The following is a 21,103-nucleotide window of genomic DNA, read 5'->3' as shown; positions in this document are numbered from 1 at the left end:
CTGAGTGGTATTGTACTCACTGCATGTGTCTCCTGGGCACCTGGGCAGGAGTTTTTATAGGTCAGGGTCTCTCAGCCTCAGTGCTATAGACATTTGGCTGGATAATAGTTGTGGGAGCTGTCCTGTTCATTGGAGGATGTTTAGCATTATCGGAGACCACACTCACTAGATGCCAGTGGCACCTTCTCCTAGGGGTAATAATCAATGTCGTCCACGTTGCCAAATGTGCCCTGGGGCAAAACTACCCCTAGTGTAGAACTGATTTTCTGAGGCCCTGTCCTCAGCTCTGTCGGACGAAGCGCCCTCTTTTTTAAATTAAAATATAGATGATTTTCAATGTTGTATTAGTTTCAGATGTACAGAAATACATATATATATATATATTTTCAAAACCTTTTCCATTATAGGCTATCAAAAGATATTAAATATAGTTCCCTGTGCTATATAGGAGGTCCTTGTTGTTAATTTTTTTTTATATATAGGAGTATACATCTGTTAATCTCAAACTCCTAATTTATCCCTCCCCTGCTTTCTCATTTGGCAGCCATAAGTTTTTTTTCTATTTACAAAGCAGTCTATATTTGTTTGGTAGATAAATTCATTTGCATCATTGTTTTAGATTCCACATATAAGTGATATCATGATATTTGCTTTTCTCTGTCTGACTTACTTCACTTATTATGACAATCTCTGGGTCTACCTATGTTGTTGCCAATGGCATTATTTCATTCATTTTTTTATAGGTAAGTAATATATATATTTGTTGGTGTTCAATCACCCAGTCATGTCCGACTCTTTGTGACCCCATGGGCCGTAGCCCTCCAGGCTTCTCTGTCCTTCCCAGAATTTGCTCAGACTCATGTCCATTGAGTCAGTGATGCCATCCAACCATCTTCTCCTCTTGCTCCCTTTTCCTCCTGCCCTCAATCTTTCCCAGCAACAAGGTCTTTTCCAAGGAGTTGGCTCTTTGCATCAGATGGCCAAAGTATTGGAGCTTCAGCTTCAGTATCAGTCCTTCCAAAGAGCATTGAGGGCTGATTTCCTTTAACACTGACTGGTTTGATCCAGTCTTTCCAAGGGACTCTGAAGAGTCTTCTCCAGCACAGCAGTTCAAAAGCATCAATTCTTTAGCACTCTGCCTTCTTTATTGTCCAGCTCTCACATTCTTACATGACTACTGAGAAGACCATAGCCTGGACTATACAGATCTTTGTCGGCAAGTGACATCTTTGCTTTTTAACACATAGCTTTCCTGTCAAGAAGCAATTGTCTTCTAATTTCATGACTACAGTCACCATCCACTGATTTTAGAGCCTAAGAAGAGGAAATATGTCACTGCATCCACATTTTCCTCTTCTATGTGTCATGAAGTGATGGGACTAGATGCCATGATCTTAGATTTTTAATATTGAATTTTGAGCTGGTTTTTCCACTCTCCTCTTTCACCCTCACCAAGAGGCTCTTTAGTTCCTCTTCACTTTCTGCCATTAGAGTGGTATCATCCACACATCTGAGGTTGTTGATATTTCTCCCGGCAATCTTGATTCCAGCTTATAACTCATCCGGCCTGGCTTTTCGCATGATGTGCTCAGCATATAAGTTAAATAAACAGGGTGACAATAAACAGCCTTGTCATACTTCTGATGGTTCAGGATTGAGAAAAGTGTATGACAAGACTGCTTATTGTCACCCTGTTTATTTAACTTATACTCAAAGCACTCATGCGAAAAGCCGGGCCGGATGAGTTACAAGCTGGAATCAAGATTGCCAGAAGAAATAGCAACAACCTCAGATGCGTGGATGATACCACGCTAATTGCAGAAAGCGAAGAGGAACTAAAGAGCCTCTTGATGAAGGTGAAGGAAGAGAGTGAAAAAGTCGGCTTAAAATTCAATATTAAAAAAACTAAGGTCATGGCATCTGGTCCCATCAGGTGGCTCAGACAGTAAAGAATCTGCCTGCAATGTTAGAGACCTGGGTTCGATCCCTGGGTCGGGAAGATCCCTTGGAGAAGGGAATGACAACCCACTCCAGTATTTTTGCCTGGAAAATCCCATGGACAGAGACACTTGGCGGGCCACAGTCCATGGGGTCACAAAGAGTCAGACATGACTTCATTACACTTTATAACATATTTATACTATTTTACTGCATCAATGTTTTAGTGTGGCAAAGTATCAACAGCTGTTGTACCTAGACTGTGGGTGTCTGGATATTCTTTGTGCTATCCTGTCTACCTTTCTGTAGGTTTGAACCTTTTTATAACCAAAAAGTTTAAAAACAAGGGTTTTTTTTCCTTACTTTTCCTATTGCTTAACCATTCATCAAAAAGATGTTTCTGGGGCTTTCTTGGTAGCTCAGTGGTAAAGAAGCCTCCTGTCAATGCAGGAGACTCAGGTTCCATCCCTGATCCAGGAAGATCCCACGTGCTACAGTGCAACTAAGCCCATGAGCCACAGCTATTGAGCCTGTGCTCTAGACCCCGGGAACAGCAACTACTGAGCCCATGTGCCGTAATTACTGAAGCCCGGGTGCCCTAGAGCCTACACAAGAGAGGCTACTGCAATGAGACGCCCGAGCACCGCAGCTAGAGTAGTCCCCGCTCCACACAACTAGAGAAAACCAGCTCAGAAACAAAGACCCAGCATGGACAAAAATAAACACATTTTAAAAAGATGTTTTTATATTTCTCCCAGCATTTTATTTGTGCAATGTCAAGAGCAGTTTTCTTGGAATCATATTGCCGGACTCCTTAACCTTGAAAAAAGCCAAAATCACAAAAACTGCAGAGCTGTTCCTAATACACGTTTTTAAGTAGTCTTCTACTGTGTACATTCAGATGTGATTGTTCCCAACCTTCTGCTGTTTAAATAATGTGTTACTCAACAACCTTTGGAAGCCTATTTGTAGATTGAATTCCTGGAAGTAGAGTTATTTTGAGGATACATACACTTATACTTTTAATAGATGCTGCAAAATTACCTTTCTGAGCAATCTTTCCAGTTTATACTTTCCTGCCAACTGTATGTTGGTGCCTGTCACATCCACGCTGGTCGGCAGGACGTTATCAGCTTTAATGAAACTGTAGGTGAAAAATGGTATCTTAATATGATTTTAATTGGCATTGATCGTCTTCTTGTGGTTTAGTAATTTTTATGGATTTAATCACATAAACTTGCCATCTTTATAGCTCAAAAGCAGGCAGGATTGTCAATTTCATATGCTTGGAGTTAATGTATTTAAAGGTCTTCCCCCCCCCCCCACCCCGAGAGCTGTTTCTTTATGTTCTTTGCCCATTTTTCTATTGGGTGGTTGTTGTTAATGATGACTAGCAGGGAACTAACCTGTTGTCTGTCATAACGTTGTGACTATTGTCCCAGTTTGTTATTTGTCATTTGATTGATGGTAGTGGTTTGTTTTTGTTTGTTTTTGCCCCCTGGAGCAGCTTGTGAGATCTTAGTTCCCTGACCAGGGATTGAACCTGTGCCCTTAGCAGTTACAGCTCAGAGTCTTAACTGCTGGACTGCCAGGAAATTCCCAAAATGGTGGGTTTTACAAATAGATATTTTTACTTGTTATGTAGTTGAATTTATCAATCTTTTCTTTTATTCCTTCTAAGTTTTGTAACATACTTAGAAAAACTGTCCCCACTCTAAGAATGAAGATGGACAGAGAAGCCTGGTGTGCTACAGTCCATGGGGTCACAAAGAGTCGGACACAGCTGAGCGACTGAACTGAACTCTAAGAATAGTTTTCAATATTCTTCCATATTTTCTCATTACATTTACAGTTGATGTTTTAGATTGGTATTTTTGATCATCCAGAACTCATCCTGATATAAAGCATAAAGTATGGTTCCGTATGAGTCAAAGGTCCATTAGAGAAACAGAACTGATTAATAAATTGATTGATTGCAAAGAATTGGCTTATGCAATTGTGGGGCCTGGCTAGATAAAAAGTCCATTAGAGCAGGCCGTCAGGGAGGGCTGGCTGGAAGTCTCCAGCAGGAGCTAACGCTGCAGTCCGTAGGAGGAACTTCTTCCTCCTCAGGGAAACTTCAGTTCTGTTTTCTGTTTTTTTTTAATTAATTTATTTATTTGGCTCTGCCGGGTCTTAGTAGTGGCATGTGGACTTTTAGTTACGGCAGGTGGGATCTAGTTCCCTGACAAGGGATCAGACCTGGGCTTCCTGCATTAGGGTTGCAGAGTCTTAGCCACTGGACCACCAGAAAAGTCCCTTAGTTCTGTTCTTAAAGACTTTCCACCAACTGGATCAGACCACCAGATTAGCAAGAATAATCTTTTACATTTCATGCTTAGTTGCTTAGTTGTGTCCAACTCTCTGCAACTCCATGGGCTGTAGCCCGCCAGGGTCCTTTGTCCATGGGATTTTTTCCTGCTACTGGAGTGGGTTGCCATTTCCTCCTCCAGGGGGTCTTCCCAACCCAGGGATGGAACCGGCATCTCCTGCTTCTCCTGCATTGCAGGCGGATTCTTTACCGCTGAGCCCTGATCTCCTTTACTTAAAGTCAATTCCTTGTGGATGCTAATCACATCTACAAAATACTTTCCCAGCCAACACCTAGGTTAGTGTTTGCTTAAATACCAGGAATATAGCCGAGCCAAGTCATGAAACTGACCAGCACAAGATCCAACCTAAATGCTTTTCCAGTTGGGTTCCAGCACTGTTTGGTGAATCACCCAGTTTTACCCTACTGATATTAAGTGCCCTTTATATTATATACTAAATTCTCACATGTAGCTGGGTGTGCTTTTAAGCTTTCTGATATGTCCGTTGATCTGTCTATTAATGTGCCAACACCACTGTATTTTCGTTATTATAGCTATACCATATGTGGTTTTTTGAGATATAGTTGATTTACATCATTATGTTAGTTTTAAGTGTACAACATAGTGATTCAAAATGTTTATAGGTGATACTCCATTTATCGATCATTGGCAGGAACACTACCTCCTGACTTCTCTTCCTTAGCAGAAATATTCTTGGGACTTTCTGGTGGCCCAGTGGTTAAGAATCTGCCTTGTCAACGCAGGGGATGTGGGTTTGATTCTTGGCTGAGGAACTAAGATTCTGCATGCTACAAGGCACCTTGCCAAAACTAGACAAAGCCCGGGCACCACAATGAAGACCCAGTGCAGCCAAAAAAAATAAGAAGAAAGAAAAAGAAATAGTCTTGATATTTTTGTTTATTTATTTTTCCAACTGAATTCCAGAATTCGCTTGTTTTGTTTTGTTTTGTTTTTAATCCTGTTTGTATTTTTACTGAAATTACGTTCAAAGTACAGAGTATTTTTGGAGAATTGACGTTTTTATGATGTTGTCTCTTCCTAGCCAAGAAGGATAGGCCTCTTTTATTTGTTCAAGTCTGTTTTTAATGTCTTTTAGTAGAGTTTTAAAACATTCTTTATAAATATCATACACACATCTTGTAAATTTTATGCTCAGATGTTTTATATTTTGTTGCCAAGGTGACCTTAAAAAAAACACAAAATTTTTTATTGAAGTATAGCTGAATTACAATATTGTGCTACTGCTGTAAAGCGAAGTGATTGTTATATATAGATTCTTTTTCATATTCTTTTTGTTATGCTTTATCACAGGATATTGAATATAGTTCCCTGTGCTACACAGTAGGACCTTGTTGTTTATCAAAGCTTTAATAAAAATGATTTATTTACTTATTTGGCCTAGCTGGGTCTTTGTGGCTGCACTCAGATTTTCTCTAGTTGCGGCGAGCAGGGGCTATTCTTCGTTGTGGTGCGCAGGCTTCTCATTGAGGGGGCTTCTTTTGTTTCAGAGCATGGATGCTAGGTACACGGGCTCAGTAGTTTTGGCACACTGGTTTAGTTGTTCCGAGGCATGTGGAATCTTCCCAGACCAGGGATCGAACCCTTGTCCCCTGCATTGGCAGGTGGATTCTTATTCACTGCACCACCAGGGAAGTCCTGTCAAAACTTTTATTTTAAGACAGTGCAGAATCCTATATACCCTCAACCTAAAATATTACCTTACATCACCACAGTGCGTTTGTCAAAACTAAGAATGGACATTGGTACAGTGCTATAAACTAAACTCCCCGGCCTCTGCTGGCCTATGACCTTTCCTCAGTTTCTCCTTATTTTTCATGACCTTGACGCTTCTGAGGAGTACTGTCAGAAGTTTTGTAGAATGTCCCCCAGATTGGGTTTTTCTGTTTGATCATAGCTAGACTGATGCTAAGGAGGAAAATACCCTAGCAGTGAAGTGCTATTTCACCATGTATCAGGGAGCACCGGAAACCAACATAACGTCACCGGCGATGTTAACTTGGACCACTTGGTTAAGGTGACGCTGTCAGGTCTATCCTCCATAAAGCTACTATTTCCACAATACATGCATACTCTATTCTTTGGAAGCTAGTCACCAAGTTCAGCCCACAGATGGGTGGGGATAAGCTCTACCTTTTGGAAGGGGGAGAAGCCACATATGTTACTTGGAATTCATCTGTAAGGTAGATTTGTCTCTTGTCCCATGATTTATTTATATCACTATGGACTCATGCATAGGTATGAGTCGATAGCTTTTTACTCTGATTTATAATCCCATACTGTGTTATTTACTTTGTTGCTCAGCTACTGGGAGTTCTTTCAAGTTGGTTCCTATGTCCCTTTGGGGGTTTTGTTTTTCTGTGTTTTTTATACTTTTTTGGCCGCACCATGCGGCATGTGGGCTCTTAGTTCCCTGACCAGGGAGCAAACCCACACCCCTAGCACTGGAAGCTCAGAGTCTTAGCCACTGGGCCACCAGGGAAGTCCCCTCCTGTGTCCCTTTGAGATGGCTCCATCCTTTTGTCTTTCTGAGCACTGCCCTGCTTTCTGATACTAGTCAATACTCCGGATTCAGCTTGTGTTTTCCCTGCCCTAAGGGCTTCCCTGGTGACTGAGATGGTAGTCTGCCTGCAATGCAGGAGACCCAAGTTCGATCCCTGAGTCGGGAAGATCCCCTGGAGAAGGAAATGGCAACCCACTCCAGTACTCTTGCCTGGAAAATTCCATGGATGGAGGAGCCTGGTGGGCTACAGTCCACAGGGTCGCGAAGAGTCAGACACGACTGAGCGACCCCACTCATTCACTCATCCCTGAATCAGGGCTTCCCTGGAGGCTCCTGCAATGCAAGAGATGTGGGAGATGCAGTTTCAATCCTTGGGTCAGGAAGATCCCCTGGAGGAGGAAATAGCAACCCGCTCCAGTAGTCTTGTCTGGGAAATCCCATGGATAGAGGAGCCTGGAGAGCTACAGTCTATAGGGTTGCTAAGAGTCGGACATGACTGAGCATACATATGTTTGTATTCCTGAATTAGTCATTCCCCCAAGGAGCCCTGTTGCTTTTACTGGAGAATGGTATTTAGAAACCAAGATCTAGGCACTGAGAGTTAAAGTGACCTTTTCAAAATGAAAATTGGATTATGCCAATTTCCGGCTTCTGCTTCTGGATGGCTTCCTGCTGTGCTCGGAGACAGAGCTGAATCTGTGCCCAGTCCGAGAGATCCCGCCTGAGTGGGCTCCTGTCGACTTAAAAATAACATTCATTGAGCATTTACTACGCGCCAGTCACTACTCCAAGTTCTTTGTATGTTTCTATTTTACTCATTTAATCAGCACAACCTTATGAGGGAAAGAAATGCTGTCAATGTCCCCATTTTCCTAATGAGGAAAGTGAAGCATAGAGAAACTAGGTCACTTGTCTGGGACCTCACAGGTTGAAAATGACAGAGCCAGGACTTTCACTCAGGCTGTCTTGTTTCTGAGACTGCGCTCACATTATTACAATTTTCCAGTGTGATAAGGAGAAAGATGAATGCAAATTCAGCTTAGGACCCAGTTTCACCTTGGGAAGGATGGTCCTGCCATGGTATCCACCAGTGCCCATGCATGCATGGCCCACAGAATCTAAGGAGGCTACCGTTCCTGCTGTTACCCAAGCTGTCCACAGCCCTGCCAGACAAGCATCTTTAAGGTCTTGGGGGGCTGGGTTGCCAAGTTCTTTTTTTTCTCTATGCTCTTTCTTTCTGAAGAAGCAGGCACCATGATATCAACTACCATAAGGCTCTGCCTAAGGAGACAGCTCTAGAGTCCCCTGCGTTCCATGGGCCCTGACAAGCCCTTCTGTTAACCAGCCAGGTGGCGTTTGGTGTCTGGGGAGTGGCTGTCTGAGTGGCTGTTAGGAATCTGGCCAGGTCTCTGTTAGGAATCTGGTCAGGTCTTAGTGGTGACATAAGCAGGAAGGGATACGGGCCAGGAATGCTGTATGCTTTCACAGCCCAGGGGGTCCTCCAGGGCCCAGTCACTCTGCACAGAAGTATTTTCCCTTAAACACAGGAAGAAACTCTTTCAGGTAATTACAGAGACATCAACGTCTAGCATTCTGACTTGTTACATTGGCAGGCTACTTAAAAACGCCACCTCCACCTCGCCTAAGGTTTCCACAGGGTGCACTTGCTTGCAGGTTTCCCAAGGGAGAAGATGCGGTTTTTTAACCTACACTCTGGAAAAATGATAAAAGTGAAAGTGTTACTCGCTCATTCCTGTCTTGACTCTTTCAAGACCCCATGGACTGTAGCCCACCAGGCTCCTCTGTCTATGGAATTCTCCAGGCAAGGATATTGGAGTAGGTTGCCATTCCCTTCTCCAAGGAGTCTTCCCAACCCAGGGATCAAACCCGGGTCTCTTGCATTGCTGGCAGATTCTTTAACCCTGCACCATCCAGGAAATCGTAATGAAACCTCAGGTTTTGAGAGGGGATGCATTGGAAATGGGACCCCTGCACAAAGCTAGGATACTTGAAGACTGCAATTGCTTTGTAAAGAGAGAAAAAAAAAACTTCCCCCTGGCCCAGGGAGGCAGCCAGGAAGCTTGCCTCAGCTGTGACTCTGCCTGGAAAAACATGCTTTTTCCTCTTCAGAAAGGCATGGGGCCTGAATCAGCCCAAGGGGTGGGACACTCAAATTACCATAAAAGTTAATCCCAGGCTGTTCCTATGTCTTGGATGCCCAGCAGAAGCAGCTGTGAGACTTCAGTAGAACACAGCTCTTCTTAACGTGCTCACAGTCAAATGAAGACAAATTTCCCATGAGCAGAAATAAAAAGGCGCAACAATGAAGAGCATTACTTACCTCTCGAGCTAATTCATGTTTCCAGACAGGAAGACTCATTATCATAAAGATGCCCATTGTCAACAACTTAACATGCTATTTCAAGACTGTCCTAACCAAAATCTTAAGGGTTGTTTCATAGCTTTTGAAAACTGATTTTGAAATTCATCCAGGAAAAAAAAAAAATGAGGGAGAATAACGAAGGACAGTTTTGTTACCGACCAGGGTTCTCTGCCTTCCCCAATCAACAGAAATTGATAATAAGAGTCCAGAAAAAAAAAAAATTCAGGCAAGACTTTATTGGGGTCCCTACTGCAGCAAGAGGGAACAAAACCAAGTAACAATTTCCCCCACTTGCTTCCCCAGGGCAGAGCGCAAGCTGGTTCCTTGTATAGAGTGAGGGTAGAGGCGTGCCCAAGGGTCGGGTCAGAGGGATGGCTTAAGCGGTCTACCTATCCCTTTGATGGTATTGTGTGCAAGGGGCATGCACAGTATCTTGCTTTTGCTCCTGGCCTTTCAGAAGGGACAGCTGAGTTTTTTTCAGTGTTTTTGTATCTTGTCCATAATTTGTCCCAACCACACATTCATGCAGTTATTTTTAGTCCCTTAGTTTCTTTGTATTTTTGTTGCTGAAAGAGACATTTGTCCATGTGCAAGCATTGCAGCAAAGAGTCTGAGGTCCCAGGTCCCAGCCTGTCTCAGTTTGAAAAAGAAACACGCCTTACAGAATATCAGAGGTTACTGTGACATTGTTTTATCAGCCAGGGTCCAATCAGAAGGCAGGGTCCACACAGTGATTTGAACAGGGCAAGTTTATTATAAACAATTATTTCTAGGGGTTGGAATAATAGAGGACTTACAATATTGTTGCTGTTTAGTGGCCAAGTCGTATCTGACTCTTGGTCACCCCATGAACTGTAGCCTGCCAGGCTCCTCTGTGCATGGGATTCTCCAGGCAAGAATATTGGAGTCGGTTGCTGTGCCCTCCTCCAGGGGATCTTCCCAACCTGGGGATTGAACTCATGTCTCCTGCAGTGGAAGGTGGATTCTTTACTGCCGAGACACCAGGAAAGCCCAGAGGGCTTCCTAGTAAGAGTTAAAGAAAACTCTAAAGAACAAAGAGGCAGCAGGAATAGGGAGCAGCTTCCATTCCAGTGCTAAGATAGAGTGTCCCAGGAAGCATGGCCCCTGCGCCCTGACTTCCAGAGTGCTTTTCTGGCGACACTGCAAAGCCGCCAGACGACATGCCAGGGGCAGCTGCTGGCTGCTGGACACCGCTGGCCACCACCTGCTCAGAAACTGGGATCTGGGGAAGCTGACTTCAGCAGGAGCTGGTCACGGGAAAAACCATTCTGCATGAGCCAGATGCCAGAGAAAGCTGCAGTCCAGAGAAGCTTCTTGTGGGAAAACTGCCTCCAAGAGCGGAGCACTTGCTCTTCAGCGCCCTCTATTGATAAGGACGGGATTTGTAGCAAGATGACATCCGGTCCCATCACTTCACAGCAAATAGACGGGGAAACAATGGAAAGAGTGACAGACTATTTTGGGGGGCTCCAAAATCATTGCAGATAGTGACTGCATCCATGAAATTAAAAGACGCTTGCTCCTTGAAAGTTATGACCAACCTAGACAGCATATTAAAAAGCAGAGACATTACTTTGCCAACAAAGGTCTGTCTAGTCAAGGCTATGGTTTTTCCAGTAGTCATGTATGGATGTGAGAGTTGGACCATAAAGAAAGCTGAGTGCCAAAGAATTGATGCTTTTGAACTGTGGTGTTGGAGAAGACTCTTGAGAGTCCCTTGGACTGCAAGGAGATCCAACCCGTCCATCCTAAAGGAAATCAGTCCTGAATATTCGTTGGAAGGACTGATGTTGAAGCTGAAGCTCCAATACTTTGGCCACCTGATGTGAAGAGCTGACTCATTTGAAAAGATCCTGATGCTGGAAAGATTGAAGATGGGAGGAGAAGGAGACAACAGAGGATGAAATGATGGGATGGCATCACTGAGTCAATGGACATAAGTTGGAGTAAACTCTGGGAGTTGGTGATGGACAGGGATGCCTGGCGTACTGCAGTCCATGGGGTCGCGAAGAGTCAGACATGACTGAGCAACTGAACTGAACTGAATATGTCCACTGACTGTACAGTTCCTGAGTCAAGTTCTGAAGCCAAGAGAGAAAACCAACTCCAGGGACTTGAGCCCTCTTTCAAATAAACTATTGCTTGATTTTACGACTTCAAAGATGGTAGAAGAAATAATCTTACATTTTTAAGTGCAAGCACTGCTCTTTCGGTGCAAAATGGTTCAGTATTTGATGACTTAAAATCTGTTAAAATGACACTGATCTATTTTGCCTATGGAGATAAAAAGTACAGGAATCTATGAAGGACACCAGCGTTACAGAAAGAAAATAGTGGATGATCGACTGGACCTGCTTATAGGTGGAGGTCACACCAAGGTAGTTTTCTGGCTGAAGTAAATGAAGAGCATCCCAAATGTCCTCTTGATGAAGTCAAGTTTGGTGATTCACTGGGAGGTGTTATTCACTGGGAGCTCTTTTCTGGATTTTATTTCAAAGATATTATATGTGCCTTTCTTGCCATTTCCATGTTTAGTTAGCTGGGGGAAGTGACGAAGAAGCTGGACCATGACAGTTGCCATTTGAAGTTAGATTTAAACAACAACAAAAAAAAGCACAGCTAAACTCACAACAACTTAGGAAGTGCAGACACAACGAGGAAACTCCTGATTTGTCTTTCAACCTGATTTGTCTTTCTAACCCATCTGAACAAGATTACTACCACCTGAGAAGCCTTCCCATCTAAGTCTTGGTGAATAAGACATGGTTCACAACTCAGAGGAATGTCTTTTGTGTCCAGAATCGGAACCTTCTGAGTTATTTTTTTAAACTTAAATTTGCATGTACCAAATCTTTGTCATGACACAAAGATTTTCATTTATTATTTACTGTCTTGGGAATAAGGGAACACAGGTATGGGAAGATGGTCAAATTATTGTCCTGCTATCACAACAGCATACTGGATACAACATTTTCGTACACAGACTAATGAATCTTGAATTATGAAAATAGTATGTGAATGGTGAGCTAACCCAGATTTCTTGAATGAATGAACAACAGTGTTTGCTAAAGTGACTTTCCACTCGATTGCTCTTTTGTACTTTTGCTTTTTTGTATAGCTTATTCTCTTGCGTCATCTGTGTAACCAGAAATAAATAAATAAGAATTTCCCTGGTGGTCCAGTGGTTGAGAACCCAGCTTCCGATGCAGGGGACGTGAGTCTGATCCCTGGTTGGGGAACTAGGATCCCACTTGCCTCGAGGCAACTGTGCCCATGCACGGCAGCTACTGAGGCCGAGGGCTCTAGAGTCTATGTGCCTGCCGTAGAGAAGCCTGCCAGTCACGACTAGAGGAAACCTGTGTGCTGCAACAAGGACCCAGTGCAGCAAAAAAAGAAAACACAAATCCATAAATAAATAAAAATCAAATCAAAACATTTTCTACTTGGTACATGGGTTTGGAGGTGCAATTGGAAAATAACCAGTACCAGAGATTTTGGGGGAAAGTTCCCTCTCCTCTGAGAAAGAGATCCAGGAATAGAAAGACCTGCTCTCTTTCTCCTCTGAATATTGTGACGCGTGCATGCATGCTTAGTCACTTCAGTCGTGTCCAACTCTTTGCAACCTAAAGGACGATAGCCTGCTAGGCTCCTCTGTCCATGGAATTTCCCAGGCAAGCATACTGGAGTGGGTTGCCATTTCCTTCTCTAGGAGATCTCCCTGATCCAAGGATTGAAGCCGCATCTCTTGCATCTCCTGCTTGGCAGGTGGATTCTAGTGCTACCTGGGAAGCCCGTGACTGGCCTTGCCATATAGAACGTGGACAAGGTAGCACAATGCCATCCTTGGTCTCAAAAGGCTTTGTGTGCCGTTTCCCTCTAGTAACCCTGCCATCAGCCCATGGGGTCACAAAGAGTCGGGCACAACTGAGCGAAGGAACCGAGCTGAACCCTGTCCTCTCCATGTGGATAAGCCCAGCTCGGGTGCTGGAGGATGAGAAATCACGTGGAGGAGAATCCATCGCATTCAAGACTATACTGGACCAGCCTACAGTCAGCTTATCCCCAGACACGTGGGAGATGCAAGCCAACATCAGCAGAGTTGCCTTCCCAACCCACCGCTGATCACTGAATACATCCCAGGCCAGAAGAACTGCCCAGCTAATCCAGAGACTTGCGTGCAATAATAAATGTGTAATGTTTTAAGCTACCACTTTTTGGAGTTGTTTGTTATAAAGCAATAACTAACTGATACAGAACCTCAAGGATTAACAAATCTCAGCAGATACAATGTACAAAGGTTGGCCCCACTGACTGTAGGAATAATGTGGAAATTTTTATCTTCAACCAGTGGCCTCCCTGCACTGCGTGGAAATAGTTGGCTTATAAGAATTTACTGATACGGCTCCAACTGAAAATGCTCATGAATTTCCTCGGTAGTACAATGGATAGGAATCCACCTGCCAATGCCAGGGACACGGGTTTGATCCCTGATCTGGAGAGATTCCACATGCCTTGGAGCAACTAAGACCAGGCGCCACATCTACTGAAGCCTGTGTGCCTAAAGCCTGTGCTCTCCAACAAGAGAAGCCGCTACAAGGAGAAGCCCGTGCACCGCAATTAGAGAGTAGCCTTCGCTCACCACAACGAGAGAAAGCCCGTGTAGAGCAATGAAGACCCAGTGCGGCCAAAAATAAATAAATAAATATTTAAAAAGTTTAAAAAGAGATAATGCTCATGAGACCTTTCTCAGCTCCTCCTGGTGGAAATCAGAACCGAACAGCCATGGAAAACCACAGCTGAGAGGCACGCCCTTGTAGCCATCCCTGGATGCCACTCGGGGACAGACATGGGATTGGTGGGAACTTGCACATGGATGACTATAACCCCATGGTGGAATGGTGAGTGGATAAGGAATTTACCAATCAGTCCTCCCGCTATAGACTTTCTGGGGCGAAGCTCTGAATGTCCAGAGGACGTTCATGTCAAGAGTCAGAAAGGTTCTATATGGGCAACTGTAAACATACTTTGTAAGAGAAAATTTGGGGTCAGAAAGAGAGAACAGCCTAATATCAGCCAGCAGTTGGAGGAAACAGTAGGAAAGCATTTAGGAGAGGCTGCTTAGTGACACATCCGGCAAAGCCTGGGTAAACGTCACTGCCGGGTGGATTTCTCTAGACCTTTCAGAATTGCCACCATGGCAGCCAGTCCTGTTAACAAGCTCATGGGAAAACAGGGGACGCATCCAGGATGGAAGGAAGGGGCTGACTGAGTTGGCATCCCTTGAATGTGACAAGATGGCGATCAACAGGCCTTGGAAGGCCAGGATCTGGCAAGTGGAGTTACTGTCACCCACATGGGGACAACATGCCTCGTAGCCTACAGGTCAGTGTAAATCCTGAAACACCTAAACCACACTGGTAGGAGCGCTTTTAGCTTCAGACATTGTGACCACCAGCCCCTTGGAGTCCCTTTAACAGTTAGCACTCCGACTTTCGGCGTCCTCAAGGAATGATGGGGAAGACAGGAGCTGTGGCTGCAGGACAAGGTTCGAATCCCCATGAAATTTCCACTTGAAAACAGAGAAACTAGTTAGTAAAACCCAATCATGCGGGAAATTTTTACAACAAAACTAGATAATACAATGATCCCTTCACTCTGAAATACATGTCTGTGGGAACGAACTACCAACAGCTCCCAGGGATTTTCTTGGACACAGCATCTCTGCAGATAAAACAAGAAAGCATAGACCTGAAAACAGTTACTCTCTGGAAAGTTCACAGGTCAATTTTAAAGCAGCAAGCTGACATTAGAATTTTTTTCACCCCAATAGTGGATAATAGCAAGGGACCCAGAATAAGCAGGAAGACTACATTACAAGATAATGATACAGGACTTCCCTGGTGGTCCAGTGGTTAAATTCCTCACTTCCACTGCAGGGGGTGTGGGTTCAATCCTGGGTTGGGAAGCTCAGATCCCACATGTCCTGTGGTATGTCAAAAAAAAGAAAGAAAGAAAAGAAGATAATAATACAGTTTGAATACATCCATGAGAAAAACTGGAACATCTAGGTCCTATCTACTCTCAGAACTTCGGGAGGTAGGGGAGGGTCCCTGGCCCTCTCCTGACCTCCAGCTGCTCCACAGTCCATGGAAGACAAGGCCTGGATGAGCTGGTTCCTCAGTCTCTCTTGCAAAGGGGTAAAGTCTCAGAGGGATGTGCTGGACTCCCTGTGACCCAGCTACCTCATCCTAAATGCCTGAAACAGGGACGTAGAGGCCTGGGGTCCCTCCATGGCTGCTCAAAGTTTGGGCAAAACATTCCACTTCTCTGGGTCTCAGTCTCGCTACCTGTAAAATGGGAATAATTTTAATGAGTGCTGCTCTGCTTATATCAAGAGGCTATGAGCTGAGGACATCCCTACTGGTCTCATGGCTAAGACTCCACACTCCCAACACCGGAGGGCCTGGGTTCCATCCCTCATCAGGGAACTAGATATCCTGCATGCTGCAACGAGATGACCCAGGATGCCACAACTTAAAAAAAGGGGGGGGGGGTGCAGGGTCCCATAAGTGAAAGATGAAACATCCCGCAAACTAAGAGTTCGCATGCCGCAACTAAAGATTAAAGACCCCGCGTGCCACAACTAAGACCTGGCACAGCCAAATAAATAAAAATAACTTTAATAATAGTTATTATATTATAATATACTATATAATATTATAATACTATAATATTATTAATAATATTGATAATAATAACTTTAAAAATAGGCTAAAAAATAGATAAGTAAAAGGAGGCTATGAGCTGGATCAAGAGAGACCACAAGTCTGTAAGTGAATGGGTCACCAGCGCTTTTCACATAGTCATGAGTTTAGGCGGTGGTTCTGCCCCTTACAGCTGTGGGATCTTAGACAAGCCCAACTTCTCTCAGCTTGTTTTCCTCACCTGGAAGATGTTGTATCCTTCGTCATCCTCAGCATCAACTTCACCAACTGCATTCCAAGGTTGGTTGAGAATGAAGCTGAGTGACATGCAGAAAGCCCTCAGCAGCGATCAACACACTGAGAGCATTCACGAAATGTTTACTGATCTTACGATGCTTTTGTTCAGTTCAGTTTAGTCGTGTCCAACTCTTTGCGACTCCATGGACTGCAGCACACCAGGTGTCCCTGTCCATTACCAGCTCCCGGAGCTTGCTCAAATTCATGCCCATCAAGTCAGTGATGCCATCCAACCATCTCATCCTCTGTCGTCCCCTTCTGCTCCTACCTTCAGTCTTTACCAGCATCAGGGTCTTTCCCAATGAGTCAGTTCTTTGCATCAGGTGACTAAAGTATTGGAGCTTCAGCTTCAGTATCAGTCCTTCCAATGAATATTCAAGATTTATTTCCTTTAGGATTGACTGGTTTGATCTCCTTGCAGTCCAAGGGACTCTCAAGAGTTCAGCACCACAGTTCAAAAGCATCACTTCTTCAGTGCTCAGCTTTCTTTATATTCCAGCTCTCACATCCATACATGACTACTGGGAAAACCACAGCTTTGACTAGATGGACCTTTGTCAGCAAAGTAATGTCTCTGCTTTTTAATATGCTGTCTCGTTTGGTCATACCTTTTCTTCCAAGGAGCAAACCTCTTTTAATTTCATGTCTGCAGTCACCACATGCAGTGATTTTGGAGCCCAAAAAAGAAAGTCGATCACTGTTTCGTTGTTTCCCCATCTATTTGCCATGAAGGGACCAGATGCATGATCTTAGTTTTCTGAAATTTGAGTTTTAACCCAACTTTTTCACTCTCCTCTTTCACTTTCATCAAGAGGCCCTTTAGTTCTTCACTTTCTGCCATAAGAGTGGTATCATCTGCAAATCTGAGATTACTGATATTTCTCCCAGCAATCTTGATTCCAGCTTGTGTTTCATCCAGCCCAGCATTTCTTATGATGTACTCTGCGTATAAGTTAAATAAGCAGGGTGACAATATACAGCCTTGACATACTCCTTTCCCAATTTGGAACCAGTTTGTTGTTCCATGTCCAGTTCTAACTGTTGTTTCTTGACCTGCATACAGATTTCTCAGGAGGCAGGTCAGGTGGTCTGGTATTTCTATCACTTAAAGAATTTTCCACAGTTTATTGTGATCCGCACAGTCAAAGGCTTTGGTGTAGTCAATAAAGCAGAAGTAGATGTTTTTCTGGAACTCTCTTGCTTTTTTGATGATCCAACAGATGTTGGCAATTTGATCTCTGGTTCCTCTGCTTTTTCTTAATCCAGCTTGAACATCTGGAAGTTCCAGATTCACATACTGTTGAAGCCTGGCTTGGAGAATTTTGAGCATCACTTTGCTAGCGTGTGAGATGAGTGCAATTGTGCAGTAGTTTGAACATTTTTTGGCATTGCCTTTCTTTGGGATTGGGATGAAAACTGACCTTTTCCAGTCCTGTGATCACTGCTGAGTTTTCCAAATTTGCTGGCATATTGAATGCAGCACTTTAACAGCATTATCTTTTAGGATTTGAAATAGCTGAACTGGAATTCCATCACCTCCACTAGCTTTGTTCGTAGTGATACTTCCTAAGGCCCACTTGACTTTGCATTCCAGGATGGCTCTAGGTGGGTGATCACACCATCGTGGTTATCTGGGTCATGAAGATCTTTTTTTGTATAGTTCTTCTGTATATTCTTGCCACCTCTTCTTAATATATTCTGCTTCTATTAGGTCCATACCATTTCTGTCCTTTATTATATCCATCTTTGCTCAAAGTTTCCCTTGCTATCTCTAATTTTCTTGAAGAGATCTCTAGTCTTTCCCATTCTATTGTTTTCCTCTGTTTCTTTGCATTGATCACTGAAGAAGGCTTTCTTATCTCTCCTTGCTATTCTTTGGAACTCTGCATTCAAATACCCATTTGAATGGGTGTATCTTTCCTTTTCTCCTTTGCCTTTTGCATCTCTTCTTTTCTCTGCTGTTTGTAAGGCCTTCTCAGACAACTGTTTTGCCTTTTTGCATTTCTTTTTCTTGGGGATGGTCTTGATCACTGCCTCCTGTACAATGTCACGAACCTCCATTCATAGTTCTTGAATCTATCAGAACTAATCTGATACCTGTCTATCAGATCTAATCCCTTGAATCTATTTGTCACTTCCACTGTATAATCGTAAGGGATTTGATTTAGGTCATACCTGAATGGTCTAGTGGTTTTCCCTACTTTCTTCAATTTAGGTTTGAATTTTGCAATAAGGAGTTCATGATCTGAGCCACAGTCAGCTCCTAGTCTTGTTTTTGCTGACTGTATAGAGTTTTTCCATCTTCGGCTGCAAAGAATACAATCAATCTGATTTTGGTATTGACCATCTGGTGCTGTTCATGTGTAGAGTCTTCTCTTGTATTGTTGGAAGAGAGTGTTTGCTATGACCAGTGCATTCTGTTGGCAAAACTCTATTAGTTTTTGCCCTGCTTCATTTTGTACTCCCAGGCCAAACTTTCGTGTTACTCCAGGTATCTCTTGACTTCCTACTTTTGCATTCCAGTCCCCTATAATGAAAAGGACATCTTTTTTTGGTGTTCTAGAAGGTCTTGTAGGTCTTCATAGAACCGTTCAACTTCAGGTTCTTCAGCATTACTGGTCAGGGTATAGACTTAGATTACGGTTATATTGAATGGTTTGCCTTGGAAACAAACAGGGATCATTCTATCGTTTTTGAGACTGCATCCAAGTACTGCATTTCGACTCTTTTGTTGACTATTAGGGCTACTCTATTTCTTCTAAGGGATTCTTGCCCACAGAAGTAAATATAATGGTCATCTGAGTTAAATTCTCCCATTCCAGTCCATTTTAGTTCACTGATTCCTAAAATGTCGATGTTCACTCTTGCCATCTTGTTTGACCACTTCCAATTTACCTTGTTTCATGGGCCTAACATTCCAGGTTCCTATGCAATATTGCTCTTTACAGCTTCGGACTTTACTTCCATCACCAGTGACATTCACAACTGGATGTTGTTTTTGCTTTGACTCCATCTCTTCATTCTTTCTGGAGTTATTTCTCCACTCTTCTCCAGTAGCCTATTGGGCACCAACCGTCCTGGGGAGTTCATCTTTCAGTGTCATATCTTTTTGCCTTTTCATACTGAAAATGGGGTTCTCAAGGCAAGAACACTGAAGTAGTTTGCCATTCCCTTCTCCAGTGGACCACGTTTTGTTAGAACTCTCCACCATGACCTGTGCATCTTGGGTGGTCCTACATGGCATGGCTCATAGTTTCATTGAGTTAGACAAGGCTGTGGTCCATGTGATCAGTTTGATTAGTTTTCTCTGATTGTGGTTTTCATTCTGTCTGCCCTCTGATGGATAAGGATAAGAGGCTTATGGAAGCTTCCTGATGGGAGACATTGAAAGAAAGTGAAGTCGCTCAGTCATGTCCAACTCTTTGCGACCTCATGGACTGTAACCTACCAGGCTCCTCTGTCCATGGGATTCTCCAGACAAGAATACTGGAGTGGGTTGCCATTTCCTTCTCCAGGGGACCTTCCCCACCCAGGGATCGAACCTGGGTCGCCCACATTGCAGGCAGATGCTTTACTGTCTGAGCCACATTGACTGTGGGGGAAACTGGGTCTTGCTCTGATGGGCGAGGCCATGCTCAGTAACTCTGTAATCCAATTTTCTGTTGATGGGCAGAGCTGTGTTCCGTCGCTGTTGTTTGACCTAAGACCAAACTATGGTGGAGGTAATGAAGATAATGGCGACCTCCATTGTTCATTGAGGTCTTATTTGGGGGGGGGGTGTTGAATTTAAGCTTTTATTTCCTTCTGGATCATCACTCTACCATGCTTTCTTCCATGGTTAATTATTTTTTAATTTATTCTTACCGGAGGATAATTGCTTTACAATGTTGTGTTGGTTTCTGCCATCAACATGAATCAGCCATAGGTAGACATATATTCCGTCCTTCTTGAATCTCTCTCTCACCTCCCACTTCATCCCACCTCTCCAGGTTGTCACCGAGCGTGGGTTGAGCCCGCTGTGTCACACAGTGAGTTCCCACTGGCTATCCATTTTGGGGCTTCCCAGTAGCTCAGTCAGTAAAGAATCTGCCTGCAGTGTAGGAGACCTGGGTTCGATCCCTGGGTCGGGAAGATCCCCTGGAGAAGGAAATGGCTACCCACTCCAGTATCCTTGCCTGGAAAATCCCATGGACAGATGAGCCTGGTGGGCTGCAATCCATGGGATCGCAAAGAGTCGGGCATGACCCAGCGACTAACACTTTCACTTTTTTGTGGCTCAGCTGGTAAAGAATCCACCTGCCATGCAGGAGACCTGGGTTCAATCCCTGGGTTGGGAAGATCCCCTGGAGAAAAGAAAGGCTACCCACTCCAGTATTCTGGCCTGGAGAATTCCATGGGCTGTATAGTCCATGGGTCACAAAGAGTTGGACATGACTGAGTGACTTTCACTTCACTTCATCTGTTTTACATATGGTAATGCATGTTTCAATGCTACTCGTTCAATTTGTCCCACTCTCTCCTTCCCCGGCTGTTCTCTATGTCTGAGTCTCTATTCCTGCCCTGCAAATAGGTTCATCAGTACCATTTTTCTAGATTCCATGTATATGTGTTAATATATGATATCTGTTTTCCTCTTCTGATCTACTTCACTCTGTATAACAGGCTCTAGCTTCATCCACCTCGCTAGGACTGACTCGAATTCATTGCTTTTATGACTGAGCAATATTCCCTCGCATATATGTACTACAACTTCTTTATCCACTCATCTGTTGATGGACATCTAGGTTGCTTCCGTGTCCTGGCTATTGTAAATAATGCTGCAATGAACATGGGGTACATGTGTCTTTCAGAATCGCAATTCTCAGGG

Source organism: Cervus elaphus, chromosome 2 (genome assembly GCF_910594005.1).
Source record: "Cervus elaphus chromosome 2, mCerEla1.1, whole genome shotgun sequence".
In the NCBI taxonomy this organism is placed as follows: Eukaryota; Metazoa; Chordata; class Mammalia; order Artiodactyla; family Cervidae; genus Cervus; species Cervus elaphus.
The sequence above is the reverse complement of the archived record's forward strand: the minus strand, read 5'-3'. Positions refer to the sequence as shown.